At 47.2% G+C, this 12,600-nt stretch overlaps 1 protein-coding gene across 3 annotated transcripts in view; it reads left to right on the top strand.

Annotated features, from left to right (window-relative positions):
- LOC123764589 (alpha-1-inhibitor 3) overlaps nucleotides 1–12,600 on the top strand; it is a 209,935-nt gene that overhangs the window by 55,347 nt on the left and 141,988 nt on the right. The window lies entirely within an intron of this gene.

The raw sequence follows: 12,600 nt of genomic DNA, 5'->3' as shown, positions 1-12,600 counted from the left end.
TGGGATACTACGTCCGGGTGTACTATGCCCGGCAGCCCCGTACATGTTTTTGGTGTAGTCTGTTGGGGCATCAGGCTGCCAGGTGCACTTGGGCTACGGTTGCTTCCGTCAACTTGTTCCGGGAAGAGGATTTCCCACCGCTCCCTCAGGAGGAGGACTCCTGGGGTGAGGAGGTGAGCGTCCCGTTAGCTGATGCAGGTCCCCCCTGCGTCACCTGACATTCCTCTGGTTGTTGTGGACCCTACTCTGGGAGTTGCAGTGCCGTCGATTGATGTTCCTGCTCCTGTCTCTGTCCCCGCTACTCCCGTGGGGCTTCCTGGTGGTCATTGCGAGGCGTCGCCATCTTCCTCTCCCTCGTCTTCTGCTGCTGCGCCTGGCCCGCCTATATAGGCGAAGAAAACAAATCGCAGAGCAACTTGAGAGTCGTACCCTATCTCAAGAACGGTGAAGAAGGTTAGGTAAAGAAATAGAAACAATTGAACGGAAGCTACAAGAATCATACAAAACCCAGGAGAGGCAAAGAGAGCAAAAGGCCATCAGTGAAATAGAGAGAAATCCGAAATATTTTTTCTCCTATGCAAAATCAAGATAAAAAACCACATCTAGTATCGGGCCCCTGTGAAAGGGAGATGGAACTTTCACCGATGACAACAAAGAAATGAGCGAGCTACTGAGGAAGCAGTATGACTCTGTTTTCAGCGAGTCATTAAACGCACTAAAGATTGATAACCCAAATGAATTTTTCATGGATATGATACCAACATCAAATCATATATCAGACATCACCCTATCCCCACTGGATTTTGAAGAAGCCATAAACAGTATGCCTATGCACTCTGCACCAGGCCCAGATTCTTGAAACTCCATATTCATCAAGAACTGTAAAAAAACACTATCGCAGGCCCTCCACATTCTGTGGAGACAAAGCCTAGATACTGGCGTTATTCCTGATATACTAAAAACAGCAGAGATAGCACCACTTCATAAAGGAGGAAATAAGGCAGAGGCAAAAAATTACAGACCGATAGCACTAACATTGCACATCATAAAAAATTTTGAGAGAGTGTTAAGAAGTAAGATCACAAAATACATGGAATCACAGCATCTCCATAACCCCAGACAACATGGTTTCAGAACAGAGTGCTCTTGCCTGTTGCAGTTGCTGGACCACTATGATATGGCATTAGATGCTATGGAAGACAAACAAAACGCTGATGTAATTTACACAGATTTCGCAAAAGCTTTTGATAAATGTAACCATGGCGTTATTGCACATAAAATGCGTTGAAAAGGAATTACCGGAAAAATAGGCAGATGGATCTACAATTTCCTGACCAACAGAACCCAATGTGTAATAGTCAACAAAATAAAATCCAGCCCATCAACCGTGAAGAGCTCAGTCCCCCAGAGTACTGTGCTTGCTCCAGTACTTTTTCTCATCCTCATATCGGACATAGACAAGAACACAACCTATAGCACTGTATCATCCTTTGCAGATAACACTAGGATCTTCATGAGAGTAGGCAACATAGAGGACACGGCAAACCTCCAGTCAGATGTAGATCAGGTCTTTCTTTGGGCTACAGAAAATAATATAGCATTTAACGAAGATAAGTTCCAGCTCATGCGCTATGAAAAAATGAAAATATAAAAACGGAAACCTCGTACAAAACTCAGGCAAATCATAACATAGAACGAAAAGGCAATGTAAAGAATCTGGGTGTACTCATGTCAGAAGACCTTACCTTTAAAGAACACAATAAAGTAGCCGTCACAACTGCAAGAAAAATGACAGGTTGGATAACAAGAACTTTTCACACTAGAGATACTATACCGATGATGATACTTTTCAAAATGCTTGTGCTCTCTAGAGTGGAGTACTGCTGCACAATGACAGCCCCTTTCAAAGCTGGAGAAATTGCTGACCTGGAGAGCGTGCAGAGATCCTTTACTGCTAGAATCCACTCAGTAAAACATCTAAACTATTGGGACCGACTAAAGAGCCTAAATCTGTACTCCCTTGAGCGCAGGCGGGAGAGATACATAATAATTTACACGTGGAAAATATTAGAGGGGTTGGTCCCAAACCTGCACACAGAAATAACATCACATGAGACCAGAAGACATGGCAGGATGTGCAGAATACCCCCGTTGAAAAGCAGAGATGCAACAGGTACTCTGAGAGAGAACTCTATCAACATCAGAGGCCCGAGACTGTTCAACACGCTTCCGCTACACATAAGGGGCATAACTGGCAATCCCCCTCACAGTGTTCAAGAGAGAACTGGATAAGCACCTCCAAAGGATGCCTGATCAACTAGACTGTGACTCATACGTCAGGCTGCGAGCAGCCGCGTCCAACAGCCTGGTTGATCAGTCCAGCAACCAGGAGGCCTGGTCGACGACCGGGCCGCAGGGACGCTAAGCCCCGGAAGCACCTCAAGGTAACCTCAAGGTAAGGTAAGGCCCTGTGTCCTCGCCTCGTGTCTTGGCTGCGCTGGGTGCTGGGGTGGATACAGCACCTCATCCTGTGCCTGGCCTGGTTCCCCATGTGGTTGAGGATGCCGCCGTTCTACGACGAGCGTTGGTTCGCCCGACTTGTGTTGCGCGTGTCTCTGAGTCAGCCTCCGGGTCTGATGATGTGCAGCCGGAGCCTAAGCGTCTTTGTCGTTCTTCTGCTGGTTGGGCTGATGTTGGCGAGTTCGACGACTGTGGTTCTTCCGGCGACGGCAAGGTGGCTTCGATTGCATTGCAATCTATGGTGGTGGCGGAGGTGCATTTGCCTGTGGATGCCATGCCAGTGTTTTGGCCTCCCCTTCTGGTGAGGTGTTTGCGGATCCTGATTCGGGTGCGTCGCCTGTCTCAGATGGTACCGGTTCTTCGTGGGGGTTGGTTCCACCTGCTGAGGTTCGTGGTGAGCGTGATGACCTGGTCGTGGTGCTGAAAAAGGATGCTCGCTTTGGGGGGTCCGTGCCCCCTTCCTCATTCCCTGTTTCGTCGGCGGCGGTCTGGTCGCCTCTTCCTCTGAAGCCATCTCTTCTGTAGCTCCTGCGGTACCGGTGGAGGTGTTACCATCACGTCAACCGTCACCTTCTGTTCCTGTGCGTTTGGCGCCATGGCCATCTTGGCGGCCTACGTACTCTTCTTCGGTGTCTTCTGCTTCACAGGAGAGGGTGTTTCGTGCTCCCCTGCCTCGTTATGCGACTTGCGTCAGTGAGCTTCGGGAATGGCCGTTTCCGCCCGATTTGGTGATTCCTGAGTTTATGCAGGCCCCACAGCGGAAGGGGGATCGACTCTCTACTGACATGGAGTATTTGATTTGGGAGGCCTATAAGAAAAGGTTTCCTTGGGATGAGTTCCCTGAGAAGTATGCTCCTACCTCTGGGAGTTATATTTATGCCCCATGATTCCTTTGTTTGGCTGTATGTTGTGGGTTGTCTTCCATTTGTGTGCATGGTTGTGGGGTGCGGTTGTGTGTGTGTGTGGGTGGGGCGGGTTTGTTTTCCCGGTTCCTGCGTGCTCCGGTGTTTGTTATGTGTTATGTATTGCGATTATGTTTTGTGTATTGCGATTATGCTGTCCTTTTGTTTCTATTGTGTATTTGTAATTTCCTTTGGTGTTGTATTTGTTATCATTTTGTCTTGGTGCCTCTCCGTGTGTGGTTATGGTGCCGGTAGACTTGTTCTGTATAATTATGTTCTGGTGTTTGGGTTGTTGGGTGCTGGTTTTGGTACCGTGTGTTGTATTGTTGTCGTTTCTGTACTGTATTCCCCTGTCTTTGTATGTATTGTTGTTTTTGTGGTCAGCCCTTCAGGCCGGTGTTTTGTGGTTGAGTATCTTTGTTCTTTTGTACTTTTGTGAGTTTGTGCTTTGTCATTTTGTGTTTTGTGCTCTGTTTTGTTCTAGTTTGCTTGTATTGTTTTTATTGTATTTATTGCATTTCTTTGCATGCTTGCATGTAATAATAAAAAATAAAAATATATAAACAATACTTGTGAAGGTCAAGGTGCACTTGTACACTAGTAAACAATATATGTGAAGGTCAAGGTGCACTTGTACACTAGTAAACAATACATGTGAAGGTCAAGGTGCACTTGTACACTAGTAAACAATACATGTGAAGTTCATGGTGCACTTGTACACTAGTAAACAATACATGTGTAGGTCATGGTGCACTCGTACACTAGTACCACCTCCCCATCTGGCCCGTTGGCGCCGTGATGGGGCTTCGTGGTCGGCTGCCGGAGTGTGATGCTCTATGGGACAGTCCTCTGTCCTTTTGTGATCTTATGCTCCTGCTGCTGTCTTCTCCAATTGTGCCGGATCGCTGTTCCTTTTCCTTATGTTTCGTTTTTCTCCCCCCCTCTTCTCCTATCTGCTTGTCGTTTCCTGCCGACCTTTTGCTTGTTTTGGTTATTCTTTTGGACTTCTTCTATTTTGATGCCCAGGTGCTTGGGGAGGCATACTCTTGCACCCGTAGAACTGTAGTACCCAACGTCAAGAGTGAGGGGAACCTTATATTGTCAATCCTCCTTTCATCACTGAACCCGATCTCGACGGACTGACGGTTCTTAAACTGGCATTTGTGGGGCATATACTCACGACGCACCCCTAGGGGGCCCCGACATGATCAGCGATAGCTTCTTGTTGGTGGCCTGCCTCTAATTGTGGCTCCATGGTGGGTATGGGGTCACATTCGTGAATGAATATTTTTCTCTCCGTACCTATGTCTACTTCTGTTCCTCTTTTACCTTCTCAGGCTCGTGGGGTGGGTGACCAAGCCCCCGAGTCAGACTGTGTTAGAAGACCTGGCTCTGTAGCCCCCGCTGCATTGGGCCCCGATCTTGCTCCTCCTTTGATCCTTCTGACTACTTCCCTTGGCTCCCCTTTCTCCTCTGTGGTTGGGTCGAGACCCAAGCCTCAGTGGTGACCATCTCGTCCCCTGGCATGGCTCAGTCTCTAGTTGTGACTACTGCACCTTTTAACCCCTCCCTCTCTCTGGGGGTTCTCAATGCCATCCTTGACACGGCCGCACTCGTTCGATTCCTTCCCGTACTGATGGGTTTCAAGCCTTTTTTTTTTTTTTTTTTGAGATATATACAAGAGTTGTTACATTCTTGTACAGCCACTAGTACACGTAGCGTTTCGGGCAGGTCCCTGGAATACGATCCCCTGCCGTGAAGAATCGTTTTTTCATCAGAGTACACATTTTACTGTTGTGTTAAACAGAGGCTACAGTTAAGGAATTGCGCCCAGTAAATCCTCCCCGGCCAGGATACGAACCCATGACATAGCGTTCGCGGAACGCCAGGCGAGTGTCTTACCACTACACCACGGAGACTGTTTACTACACTACACCTTGTTTTGTCCCGCTTCATGGGCCAAATACTTTGATCTCCTCCCCCTTGATTCTGTTCCTCCTGACGATTTCTCCCTCCACAGGCACCTTGTTGATTCTGTAGATGCCTCTGTTACCTTCAACCCCACCCGTCTCAGTACGCGTGTCATTACTGCTCCTTCTCAGGATGTAGCCTCCCGCTTGGCCGCCTTGTCCTGCCTTGGCGAGACCTGTTGGCACTATTCTCCTTCCATCCCATGTTGCTACTGGTGTTCGGAATCTCCAGGACTGCCACGAAGATATTCGTCATATCCTTGATGGCCAGGGCCATTCTGTCCTCCAGGTGGACTCATTTACCCCCTCGTGGTCGTCGCCATCAACCTCTTCAGGTTGTGAAGATTACCTTTGATGGTAGGACCCTTCCGCCCTCTATCCTTTTTGCTGGGTCCAGGTGCTCCGTCCAGGAGTACATTCCCTCTCCTCGGCTCTGTAATAAGTGCTGGAGGTTTGGGCATGGTGCCCTCCGCAGCTCTGGTACTGTCTCTCTCTGTCCTTTGTGTGGGGGCGAAGATCACTCTAAGTTGGAGTGCACTTCTCCCCACGCTCGCTGCCTCAATTGCGGTGAGGCCCACCTTACCTTCTCCCGTGCGTGTATACATTACAAGCTTGAGGCAGCCATCCTCAACTTGAAGCACCAGGAGCGTTTGTCTTTTCCTGAGGCGAGGCGCCAAGCTCGCCAGCTCCCACCTTAAGCTAACGTCTCTTATGCTCGCTTGTTGTGCTCTTCCTCTCCTCGTCCTTCCCACCTTCCTCAGACTCGAAACCGTATCCAGGCCTTGGACCCTGACACGCCCACCGCCCCCTCCTCCTCTGTTCCTTTGAGTTTTGTCCCGAGGGGTCCTGCTCCTGGTCCTCTGTCTGGGGTTCCCCTTCTTTGTGCTTGGTCTGTCATGTCTCCTGTGTCTTCTTCCTCACCTCCCTCCGATCCTCCTTCCCATCCTTCTCCTCCGTCTATTGGCTCTCCACGCCACCTGTCAGTATGGGCTGATATCCATCGCTCTTCCAACGGCCGTCGTGTATGCTCTCGTTCTGGTTATCTTGTTGAGACGCTGGAATCGTTGTCCAATACGAAGTTGCTGGGACACCTGTCTCTTTGAGTCAGAAGTGTAAGTCTGGATCCTCTTCTTCCTCCTCCCCGGCGGGTAAAAGGCTTCGCTTTCTTCCTCGCCCCCAACTTCTGATTCTCTCGCTCCGTCTCCTCCTGTTTCGGTGGTTCCACCCCCTGTTCCAGCTATGGAGGTCTCTTTGGCCCAAGAGGTAGAATGCTTCCCTCTCAGTTGGTGCCCTTGCTGAGGTACATCCCCTGGTTTCTACCCCTCCTGCTGCTGTTCTTGACCCTCGGTTGTCCTCCCCTCTTCCTCCTCCAGACCCTACTCGTCAGCCCCTGGCCGGACGAGTAGGGTCCGAGTTCCTTCTAGCTCCCTTCCCTCCTTCTTTACTCAATTTACCCATGCCCCCTAACCCTGACTTCGCTGACCCTGACCCTGATCCTGCGCTTCTTTAACGTGCTGTGTTCCCTTTTCGCCTTTGTTTCATAATTGTTCTCTGTTACTGTCCTTTCTCTTCTCGTTGATGTCTATTCTTCAATGGAACGTTCGTGGTTATTTCGCCAATTTCCTTGAACTCCAGCTTCTGATTTTGCGGTTTTTGCACCTTTGTGTCTGTCTCCAAGGAGCCAATGCTTGGTGCTCGTCCTGGTCACTTTCGTGACTATTCCTTTCTCTCCCCCCACTTCCCAGCTGTTGCTGGGGCGCCTAACTCTTCTGCTCTCTTGATACGCATTAATGTTCCCTTTGTCCCCTTACTTTTTCCTTCGCCTCTTCATTGTTCTGCTGCTTGTATCTTTGTCAGGAAATAGTACACCGTTTGTTCCATTTATCTCCCCCCGAGTGTCCCACTTTCTCTTCCCGATCTGAAACACCTACTGGACTCCTTGCCGTAGCCTGTGCTCCTGCTAGGTGATCTCAATTGTCGTCATTCCCTTTGGGGTGATGTTCATCCTCTCTTCTTCTCTGTCTCTTCTGAATTCTGGTGAACCCATGCATTTGGACTCTCGGACTCGCACCCTTTCCTGTCTTGATCTTTCTCTTTGCTCTTCTTCTCTTTACTTAGATTTCACGTGGAAGGTTCTTGATGACCTCCATGGCAGTGACCATTTCCCCATCCTTGTTACCTTTTTCTCTTTTCACCCTCCCCTCTCCTTCCCTAGGTGGCAGTTTGTTAAGGCAGACTGGAACCTATTTACCCTCAGTGCTGCTCTCTCTGACCTCTTCCTTTTGCCTCTCCCTCCCTCTCTCCTCCTTTTTCATGACGCAGTCTTCGATGCTGCCCTCCTCTATATTCCTCGCTCTTCCTCTCAGGGACAATGGAAGAGCGTTCCCTGGTACTCACCTAGTTGTACTCACTAGGTGAGTACAACTAGATTCCTGAGCCTATTGGGCTCTATCATATCTACATTGGAAACTGTGTATGGAGTCAGCCTCCACCACAACACTACTTAATGCATTCCATTTGTTAACTACCCTGACGATGTAAAAATTCTTTCTAACGTCTCTGTGGCTCATCTGGGTACTAAGTTTCCACCTGTGTCCCCTTGTTCGTGTTCCACCCGCGCTAAAGAGTTTGTCTTTGTCCACCCTGACAATTCCCCTGAGAATTTTGTAGGTGGTTATCATGTCTCTTCTTACTCTTCTGTTTTCCAGGGTTGTGAGGTTCAGCTCCCTTAGCCTTTCCTCATAACTCATCCCTCTCAGTTCTGGGACCAGTCTGGTGGCATTCCTCTGAATCTTCTCTAACTTCGTCTTGTGTTTAACTAGGTATGGACTCCAGGCTGGAGCTGCATACTCCAGGATTGGTCTTATATAAGTGGTATACAGGGTCCTGAACGATTTCTTACACAAGTTTCTAAAGGCAGTTCTTATATTGGCCAGTCTAGCATATGCCGCTGATGATATCCTTTTAATGTGGGCCTCTGGGGACAGGTTTGGTGTGATATCGACTCCCAGATCTTTCTCTCTATTTGACTCTTGTAGGATTTCACCTCCCAGATGGTACCTTGTGTTCAGCCTCCTGCTCCCTTCGCCTAATTTCATTACTTTACACTTTCCTGAGTTGAACTTTAGCAGCCATTTTCTAGACCATTCCTCCACTTTGTCTAGGTCGTCCTGTAGTCTCTGTCTATCTTCATCTGTTTTGATTCTTCTCATAATTTTTGCATCGTCAGCTAACATTGAGAGGAATGAGTGTATACCCTCTGGAAGGTCGTTTACATATACTAGAAACAGGATGAGTCTGAGTACAGAGCCCTGTGGGACTCCGCTGGTGACATCTCGCCACTCTGATGCCTCCCCCTTCACCGTTACTTACTGTTTCCTATTGCTTAGATACTCCCTTATCCACTGGAGCACCTTACCTTTTACTCCTGCCTGCTGCTCCAACTTTTGTAACAGCCTTTTGTGAGGTAGTGTCAAAGGCTTTCTGACAATCCAAGAAAATGCAGTCTGCCCACCTTTCTCTTTCCTGCCTAATTTGTGTTGCTTGGTCATAGAATTCTATTAGGACTGTGAGGCATGATTTACCATCTCTGAACCCATGCTGGTAGTGTGTTACAAAGCAGGTGGAATACAGACTGTGCTCGGGCTGTCTGCTGTAAGCGTGCAGCCTGGAAGAGACACCGCCGACGGCTAATTCTTTTCTTTTATTTCGGAAGGCGAGTGCGGTGGCCCGTAGGGCCATCCATACGACTAAACGTGAATGTTGGAGGTCTTATGTCTCCAATCATTACATCCGACATTCCTCTGCCACAGATCTGGAAGCGTATCCACAAGATAGCGGGTAAGTTCGTTCCCGATGTCTTACCAGTCCTTTACCTCCGTGGTACTCTTGTGGCAGACCCGTTGCAGGTCGCTACCGAACTGGGTTCCCACTTTTCTTCTGTTAGCTCTGGTTTTCATCTTCCCCAATCTTTCCTTCTTCGTAAACCTGTCCTTGAATCTCGTCCTTTAGATTTCTACACTCATCTTCCCCTTCCCTATAATGATCCCTTCTCTCTCTCTGAACTTCGGTCTGCCCTGGCCCTCTGCAGTTCTACGGCGGCGGGCTCCGATGGCATTCATTATGAGATGCTTTGCCATCTCCTTCTGTGCACAGTCATCGTCAGTCCCTGAGGACTGGCTCCATGCCATTTTCCTCCCTGTTCACAAACCAGGGTCTCTGAGAACTTTCCCTAAGGACTTTCGCCCTATTGCCCTCACAAGTTGTGTCTGCAAACTCTTTGAACGTATGATTAACGTTCGTCTGATGTGGTTCTTAAAACACCATCACCACCTCTCCCCTTCTCAATCTTGTTTCCGCATGTGCCGCAACACCACAGATGTCCTGGTGAACTTGGAGGTCTATATTCGTACTGCTTTTGCTGCGAAGACCTCCGTTGTTGCCGTTCTTTTTGACCTGGAAAAGGCTTACGACACCACATGGCGATATCATTTTCTATCCCAGCTTCATTCTTTTGGCCTTCGTGGTCATCTCTCTCCACAGCTTCCTTTCTCGTCGTTCCTTTCGGGTGAGGCTTGGTACCGCTCTCTTTGCCTCTTTTCAGCAATATGAAGGTGTGCCCAGAGTTGTGTTCTGAGCACTACTCTTTTTCTGGTTGCCCTCAATGGTCTTCTTTCTTCTCTTCCTTCAGGCGTCTTCTCCACTCTTTATGTTGACGCTCTTACCCTTTGCTGTCAGGGCGATGATTCATCTCTCCTTCAACGCCGGCTTCAACTTGCGATTGATGCCGTGTCATCTTGGGCCACCGATCATTGCTTCAGGTTGTCTACATCTAAGACTTGTGCAATGACTTTTACTTGGAAGCGTGTCGTTCTTTGTCGTTCTTTGTCGCTTTATGGTCACCCCATTGTGTACAAGGATTCCGCTAAGCTTTTTGATTTTTGTTTGTCTTAATCCCGCCATATTTCTTACCTCCGTGTTGAATGCTCTACCCTCCGAGGCCCTTACCCTTCTTCGGGTATTGTCCCATTCTTCTTGGGGAGCAGATAGGCACACTCTACTCGCTTTACATTCCTCTCGTCCTGTCTAAGCTCGATTATGGTTGCCCTGCTTACTCGTCTGCTTCTCCTACTCTTCACTGTTTTGATGCTTTGCACCATACTGGGTTGCGCCTCAGTTCTGGTGCCTTTCGTTCGACTCCCATCCTCAGCTAGTATGTTGACACTGGCTTCCTATCTCTCCAGGACCGCCATGATCGCTACTGTCTTCACTATCTTGCGTGGTCCTTGCAACATCCTTCCTCTCGCCTCTGTCGTCCTTTAACTTTAATCCCTCCTGCGGTTCCTGCTCCTCTTCCCCACCTCCCTCTTTCTGTTCGGTTATTTCACTTACAGGATTCTCTTTCAGTTCGTATTTCTAATATTGCTACTCGTGTTGTTCCTTCTTTGCTCCCGTGGAGAGTCCCCCTTCTGCAGTTTTGTACATCCTTAACCCGCATCACAAAAGCTTTTACCCCCCCTACGGTTCTAAAACGCCTTTTCCTTGAGCACTTTTCTTCTCACTCCCACTCCGTTTCCATCTTCACCGTGCAGACGGTGTAGGCTACTCTGATATTTTTCCTGATTGAACTTATATGTGTCGCTTACCTCCAGAGACTAGCATCTTCAAAGCGGACCTTTATGCTTCCATATATACTTTATACCCATACATATACACACACACACACATATACATACATATATACACACACTTGCATTCACATACATTTGTCTTATTTACTCAGACAGGGTGAGATAGCTGATAAAGAAACAGTGTGCAATTAAGCACTTAATCACTGAAGGTGATTAAGGTGCTTTTACAAGCTCAGGTTATATAGTTACATCACATACATACATTGTATAATTGATATATTACATGGTTAATCTTGGGTACAAGTCCAATATATCATCAAGTGTTCCAGTACTCATATAGTAATTACAAAATTCAGCATACCTCAGCCCAGGAGGGCGAAAGTCAGTCAATATGGGACATTCTACAATATAATGTTCAAGAGAGTGCATGTTTTTCTCTTTCACAAAGTTGACACATTGTGTACTCGACATTTAGGTTTTGAGAAAGCTGCCAGATACGTCTATATCCCAGGCGTATTCTGGCCACTATAACATCATATTTCCGGGTTCTTGTTCTATTAGTCCCATATGTGAATGTCTCCTCACGATATCTATCATAATATTTAATGCTACAACTTTCAGGTCTTTGTGAATTTGTTAGGTCAGTGAGATCTTCATTAGATATTTGTTTAAGTATTCTCTTTGTCACTGCTAATGAAACACCCATATCAATTTCTACCACTGGTTTTCTGCAGGCTGTCTTTGCAAGCATATCAACAGTGTCATGCCTTGAGATGCCAACATGTGATGGTATCCGTAGGAATTTAATCTCAAATCTGTTTTCTTTAGCAGCTAAAACATTCATTCGAATATCACTGACTATTTTCTGGGTGTCACTACTATGTGCGTTCAATGCCAAGAGTGCACTCTGCGAGTCACAGTATATAAGTCCACTGCCTTTCTCTTTTAAAAATTCAGTGGCAAGGTATATGCCTGCAAGTTCGGTTTGAGTTGTACTTGCCCAGTCATTGACGCGCTTCATTGCTGTATGTACGAGAGAAGATTGTTAAAAAATGTTACATGCACATCCGGTACATCGTCCACCTTCTTCTACAGAGCCGTCGGTATAGCACTGATACACATCGTTACCCATACTCTGAGTACTTTCAGTGATGCTTTTCAGTGTTAACTGTTTTAATAATGTAGTGTGCACAGTATCTTTCTTGGGCGCATTTACAAAATCAACTGATAGATCCCAGTTATCCCATGGAGTAATTGGTTGATTAATCATTAGTTGAGTTGGGTACATATTTAATATTTTGATGGAGTTGGCTACCTTGTAGAACCAATATACATAATCAGATTTCGTTCTTCTTCTATAGACCTCAGGTGAGTGCAGCATATTAGAAAGTTTAGTTTGAAACTTCATGTGTTGTCTAGATCTACTCAATACCTTCACGCCGAAAACTGTGCTAATAGACAAAATTCTCTCACTTATGGTAGGTAATTTTAACTCTGCTCTCATATTAACTATTCTCGTGGACTTTGGAGCCCCAAGGATGAGACGCATAGCTTCATTTTGCAAGGTTTCAAATTTCA

Source organism: Procambarus clarkii, chromosome 79, assembly GCF_040958095.1.
Source record: "Procambarus clarkii isolate CNS0578487 chromosome 79, FALCON_Pclarkii_2.0, whole genome shotgun sequence".
Taxonomy (NCBI): Eukaryota; Metazoa; Arthropoda; class Malacostraca; order Decapoda; family Cambaridae; genus Procambarus; species Procambarus clarkii.
This window is presented reverse-complemented; position numbering and strand designations above follow the sequence as displayed.